The sequence below is a fragment of the Arachis duranensis genome, chromosome 2 (assembly GCF_000817695.3).
Source record: "Arachis duranensis cultivar V14167 chromosome 2, aradu.V14167.gnm2.J7QH, whole genome shotgun sequence".
Lineage (NCBI taxonomy): Eukaryota > Viridiplantae > Streptophyta > Magnoliopsida > Fabales > Fabaceae > Arachis > Arachis duranensis.
The window spans coordinates 36,556,750-36,563,371 of record NC_029773.3 but is presented as its reverse complement, the minus strand read 5'-3'; positions in this window follow the sequence as shown (position 1 = coordinate 36,563,371).

The following is a 6,622-nucleotide window of genomic DNA, read 5'->3' as shown; positions in this document are numbered from 1 at the left end:
ATCTTTTGATCAATTTAGATCTTAGGATCATCTTTGGACGTCTAGTTCTTAGATTATGGGGGCTGGCCTCTCGGCCATGCCTAGACCTTGTTCTTATGTATTTTCAACGGTGGAGTTTCTACACACCATAGATTAAGGTGTGGAGCTCTGCTGTACCTCGAGTATTAATGCAATTACTATTGTTCTTCTATTCAATTCGGCTTATTCTTGTTCTAAGATATTCATTTGCACCCAAGAACATGATGAATGTGATGATTATGTGATGCTCATCATCATTCTCACCTATGAACGCGTGCCTGACAACCACTTCCGTTCTACAAGCAAACAAGGCTTGAATGTTTATCTCTTGGATTCCTTAATCAGAATCTTCGTGGTATAAGCTAGAATTGATGGCGGCATTCAACAGAATCCAGAAGGTCTAAACCTTATCTGTGGTATTCTGAGTAGGATTCAAGGATTGAATGACTGTGACGAGCTTCAAACTCCTGAAGGCTGGGCGTTAGTGACAGACGCAAAAGAATCAAAAGAACCTCTAAGGGGATAAAAAGAACAAGTTATGCAGAGAGAAAGCCAAATACACGTATATATATCACTGTACAAAAAAATAACCCAGTAACCACTTCGTTTCAGGGGTCCAGACGCCTAACGAGATGTCTCTCGACCTGCATCTGAAACATAGTATGGGGTGAGAAGCAGAGGTTCTCAGTATGGTAAAGGTGCCACACACATAATATATAAGGTCCTGGAAATGCCAAAGGCAATCCTAGAACTCCGACACTCAGATTATAGAGCTTAAAGTATTAAACAGTAGCTATAAAAGGTGGTTTACTAAGAGTATCTGAACCTAACTTAACTTAATTCTAAATCTAAGTCCCGTACTGCCATTCCTCCATACCTCCATCTCCGTCAGCATTTCACAGACAAATAAATAGATAAAGGCAAGCACAAGAAGGTTACATGTACTGCAGGTAACAATATACATTTAACATGGCAAGTACACTTAGGCATACCCAGTTAATGCATAAATAAGTAATTCAAGTAGTATGCATAAGATGCATGTCTGTCCTATGGCTGATGAGGCTCATTTGTCGGTTATCCAACCAACCCTGTGATGACAAGTCATCACATACCCATTTCTCAAGCTAATTTCACTTGTTTCACTAGTTTTTATGCACTTTCTTGCATTATAAGTAACCATAAGTAAGTAATTTACAGTGGAATTGCATGTTTTATTTGAATCAATCAACCACCATTTAATTGATACTAAATCATGAGGTTTAAGCTAAATTTAATTGATTTTTAATTGATTTATAAACCTTATGAATTTGGTGATACTTTGATTGGTTGTTTTGATTATTTGTAGGTGAAGAAAAGAAGAAAAGAAGGAAGTGTGGCCTAAGAAGTGTGGCCAAAGGAAGAAAATAGTGTGGCAAAAGAAGAAGAAATGTGGCACAATATTGAAGAAGGAAGCCACACTGCTCTCCACAAGAGCACACTGCTCTCCAAGGGAGCACAACAATGAACCAAGCATGCAAGGCTTCACTGCCCTGCCCCCCTTGAAAGCGGAGCACAATTCTAGGCCAAGAAACAAGGGAAGGAAAAATTCTGCCCTGCCCTCCTCAAAGAAAATTGTTCTCCAAGTGCCACCCATGGGTTTCAAACCCAAGTTCAAGAGGGAAGGAAGTAGCACTCAAATGAAAGAAAAACAAGCCAAAATTGGCTTGTTTTCAACCTCCAAGGATCGAACACAAGACCTATAGAAAGCCAAGCCTTAGGCGTGAGTCATGTGCCAAGAAGAAAAAGCTCAGCATGCCTTCAGCCAGGTTTCGAACTTAGGACCTCACCCAAGAACAAGGAAAGCTTTGTGCTGCCCACAAGGAGGGCAGAGCAGCATTCTTTGGTGCAGGGCGCGCATGATTGACACGGCCAGGAGCTTGGGCACACAGATTGGACATGGGCAGGGAAGCAAGGCACGCACCATGACACTGCTGCCCCGCTCTCCACAAGGGCAGGGCAATCCCCTAGTGCCCCTCCCACACTTGGTGCGCTAATTGGATCCCCATGCAAGGCTTTCTTGCTCTGCTCTCCACAAGAGCAGAGCAACCTCCTGGGAGCAAGATGGGCTGAATTTCACTCAACAATCTAATTTAATTCAATTCTTCACCCATCTTTCAAGCCCACTCAAAATTCTTAGATCCAAAATAGAAAGTGTATAAATAGGTGTTAGTTAGAATTAGAAGGGAGTTTACTTTCATTTTTGAATTTTCATCCTTAGTCAACTTGAGAGCTCAATTTCCATTTTCTGTTTTCTGCAATAGCTTGAGAATTGGAGGAGAGAATTCACTTCTTCTTCCTCTGATCTTTTTGTTTTCTTTACTGGGTTTTGTTTGAGTCTTGAGTGTGAAGAATTGAGGAACTTCTGTCTCAATCTCCATTTAAGATCTCTTTGATTTTCCTTCTGCATAATTGAGTTAAATTTCATTTCCTTCACTGCTTCAATCTTCAATTTCTCTTTAATTGCTTTGTGAACTTAGATCTAGGAAGGCAATTGAGATCTAGACTATGCTATCTAGTCTCTGGAGTCCTGAGATCTAATTTACTTTTTGGTTCTTCTGTTGAACCACTGCTGCAATTATATTTTCACTTTTTGTTTGAGTTCTAGTTAATTTCAGTTCATCTCCTGCTTTGTTAATTGCTGCAATTTAATTTTCCTTGCTTAAATTCTGAATTCCCAGTCCTCAAATCCCTTTTCAATTCAAGCAATTTATATTTCTTGCACTTTAAGTTACTGCAATTTACATTTCTTGCACTTTAAGTTTCAGTCATTTAATTTCTTGTCCTTTAAGATTCAGCATCTTTTATTTTCCTGTTCTTTAATTTATTGCAATTCTCCCCTCTCCCTTTACATTCCAAGCAATTTAGTTTCTGTTAATGATAAACCACTCAACCAATACTTGATTCGCTTGACTAAATCAACCACTAAACTAAAATTGCTCAATCCTTCAATCCCTGTGGGATCGACCTCACTCCCGTGAGTTTTATTACTTAATGCGACCCGGTGATGGATTTTTTTTGAAAACGAATTCCAATCACCAAAAACTCACCGGCAAGTGTACCAGGTCGCTTCAAGTAGTAATAACTCACTTAGAGTGAGGTCGATCCCATAGGGATTGATGGATCAAGCAACTTTAGTGGGAGATTAGTTTAGTCAAGCTAACATTGAGTGAATTATGTGAAATGTGCCCAACAGAAAGTAAATTGCAAGGAATTTAAAAGATGCAGAAAGTAAAATTGTAAGTAACTTAAAGAACAAGAAAGTGAAATAGCTGAAACATAAATTGCAAGAAATGTAAATTGCATTAAATGTAAAGGGGAGTGGGTGCTGGAAATTAAAGAAAGCAATAGATCAAGCAACTGGAAATTTAAATTGCAGGAAAGTATAAATATGCAGGAAATTAAACCAAGCTAAATGTAAACAGAAATGTGAAATTGCAAAATGCAGGAGAGGAAATTGAAGAGGAATGAAACAGAAAGAAAAAATGCTTGAAGAATTAAAAACAGAAAATGACTAGTGCTAAATTGCAGCAATTAAAAGAATGTTGAAGATCTCAGGAGAGGAAGAGACTAGAAAACAAGTCTAGATCTCATATCCTTCCTTGATCCAACAAGAACAATTGCAAAATGAAAATGGAAAAGTAAATTGCAGAAGAAGAACAAGAGAAATTGCAGGTAGAGAATGAAAACAGAATTCCTTCCACTCTCAATCCAAGATTTAAAACAGAAATGAAAATTAAAGAGAGAGTTCTCTAATCCTACTACTCCCTAGTGGAACTCTCCTACTAATGCTCTCTATTAGAGCCAACTCCCCTAACAAAGATGAAAATGGTGCCTTATATAGGCTTTTTACAAAAAGACAAAAAAAATGAAAATGAAATTGAAATGAAAAACAAATTAAATGAAAATCCTAATTCTAGCTTGTTCTTGTGTCTTTGAGTGATGATGTGGGCTTTGCTTGCTTTGGATTTGAGGAGAAATGGGTTTGGTTGGCCTTGATTCAATTTGGAGAAGAATTGTATTAAATTGGATTTTTATTGAATTTTTGGCCCATGTGAAAATTGCTCCCAGGAGGATGCTCAGGTCACAAGTTTAGCTGAGCATTGAGGCCTTGTGTGTGGGTTCCTTGTAGCGTGCAATGTTGGGGAGGGTACCAGGGGAATGCTCAGCTCACAAAGTGAGCTGAGCATTGGTGCCTTGGTGCATGTCTTATGCGCGCCTTGTGCTCCTTGCCTTGTGATGATACGTGCCCCATCTCCCTGGCGCGTGTCGCGCTTGTGTATAGTGCATCATGGGTAGCGCTCTGCTCAGCAAGTGAGCTGAGCATTGGCTCCTTCAAAGAGAGGTCCTTGGTTCAAAACTTGAGGGAAGCATGTGCTATGCCATTTCCTTGGGTTTCATGTAGCGCCTTTGATCCTTACTTCCTCTTGGTACTGAGTTCGAATCCTGGTGGTGGCATTTGGCCATTTTTTTGGTTTGTTTTCCTTGTGTGTAGTGCTTCCTCGCTCCCCTTGGTTCTTGGTTCGACTCTTGGAGAAGGCAATTGACAAATAATTTCCTTGAATTTCTTTTGATGAATGCCCGATAATGCTCACTTGGTGAGCTGAGCATTGTTTTTTCTTTCCTTGTTTCTTGGCTTCAAATTGTGCTCAGCTCATAAAGTGAGCAGAGCATTGAAACATTGCTTCTTTGGAAATTTTTTTGTTATGCGCCTTTCATGTGCCACGCTTCCTCATGTTCTTTGCCACACTTTTCTTTTCCTTGAGCCACACTTCTTAAGCCACGCTTTCTTCTTTTCTTCTTTTCTTCACCTACAAGAAATCACAACAACCAATCAAAGTATCACCGAATTCACAAGGTTTATAAATCATTAAAAATCAATTAATTTTAGCCCAAACCTCATAATTTAGCATAAATTAAATGGTGGTTGTTTGATTTAAAGAAGTCATGCATTTTCATTCCAAATTACTTACTTAGAATGCAAGAAAGTGCATGAAACTAGTGAAACAAGTGAAAGTAGCTTGAAAAATAGGTATCTGATGACTTGTCATCACCCGGTACACTTGCCGGTGAGTTTTGTGTTGGATCGTTTTCCACACATCAAGTTTTTGGCGCCGTTGCCGGGGATTGAAATAGATTGACAATGATTAAGTGAAGTGGTGGTCTAGATCAAGCACTTTTTCTTTTCTGTTTCTTTAATTTTTAATTAACCCACTAACTGTTTGAATTTTTGCTTAAGCTAACTAAAACTTCACTCTAGCAGTAGATTGAAGTGTCACTGGTTTTGAGTGTTTCTTGTGTTTTGTTTATATGACAGATACAAGAAGAGCTATACCCACCTTTCATGAACAAGACGAAGGAACCATCAGGAGATTAAGAAGAGCTGAAAGAGGTAAAACCATTGTTGGAGAGGAGGAGTCAGAAGAAGAATTTCAAGACATGGAGGAACATTCAACCAATCCACCAGAAGGAGGGGTCAACAATAACCCACAACAGAGGAGAGTACTGGCCTCCTATACATTTGCAAATGCTAGACATTGTGGGAGTAGCATTCTTACCCCTAATGTCAATGCAAAGTTATTCCCATTTTCTCTCAGCGACAAAGCCACTCAATGGCTAGAAACATTTCCAAAGGAGAGCATCAACACTTGGGATGATTTGGTGAGCAAGTTTCTCGCCAAATTTTATCCCCCTCAAAGGATCATAAGATTGAAGACTGAGGTGCAGACATTCACCCAAATGGATGCTGAAAATCTATGTGAGGCATGGGAAAGATATAAGGCTCTACTGAGGAAATACCCACCTGAGATGTTCACTGAGTGGGATAAGTTGCAAAATTTCTATGAAGGCTTAACATTGAAATCCCAGGAAGCATTGGATCACTCAGCTGGAGGCTCTTTGCAACTCATGAAAACTGCAGAGGAAGCCCAGAATCTCATTAATATGGTGGCCAACAACCAGTATTTCTTTGCTCACCAAAGGCAATGCCAACCATCAGAAAGGAAAGGAGTGATGGAGTTGGAAGGAGTGGATACATTTTTGGCTCAACACAAAGTGATGCAGCAGCAGATTCAGCAACAATTTGAACAAATGGCCAGGAGAATTGATAGCCTACAGGTTGCATTAGTGAGTGCCACAAGCCAACCATCAACTCCTTGGGGGCAGAATGAAGGAAACCAATAAGAACAGTAACAAGAGCAAGTGCACTATATGCACAACCAAAATTCTGGATCAAATGAGGTGTATAGTGACACCTGCAATCCATCTTGGAAGAACCACCCAAACCTTAGGTGGGGAGATAACCACAACCAAGACCAACAACCATGGCAAAGGAACTCAGCTCAAAACACTCCAAGAAACAACCAAAATCACTACCAGCAGCCAACTAACCAAAATCCTTACAGAAAACCTCAAAACAATTACCCCAACTCCAACCATTACCTATCCAATAATCAACCCACTAACCAAAACACTTACCATCATCCATCAACACCCCACAACCAACCAATCTCACAAGACTCTCAGAGGATTACTAATTTGGAGATGCTCATGGAGAAGATGATGAAGA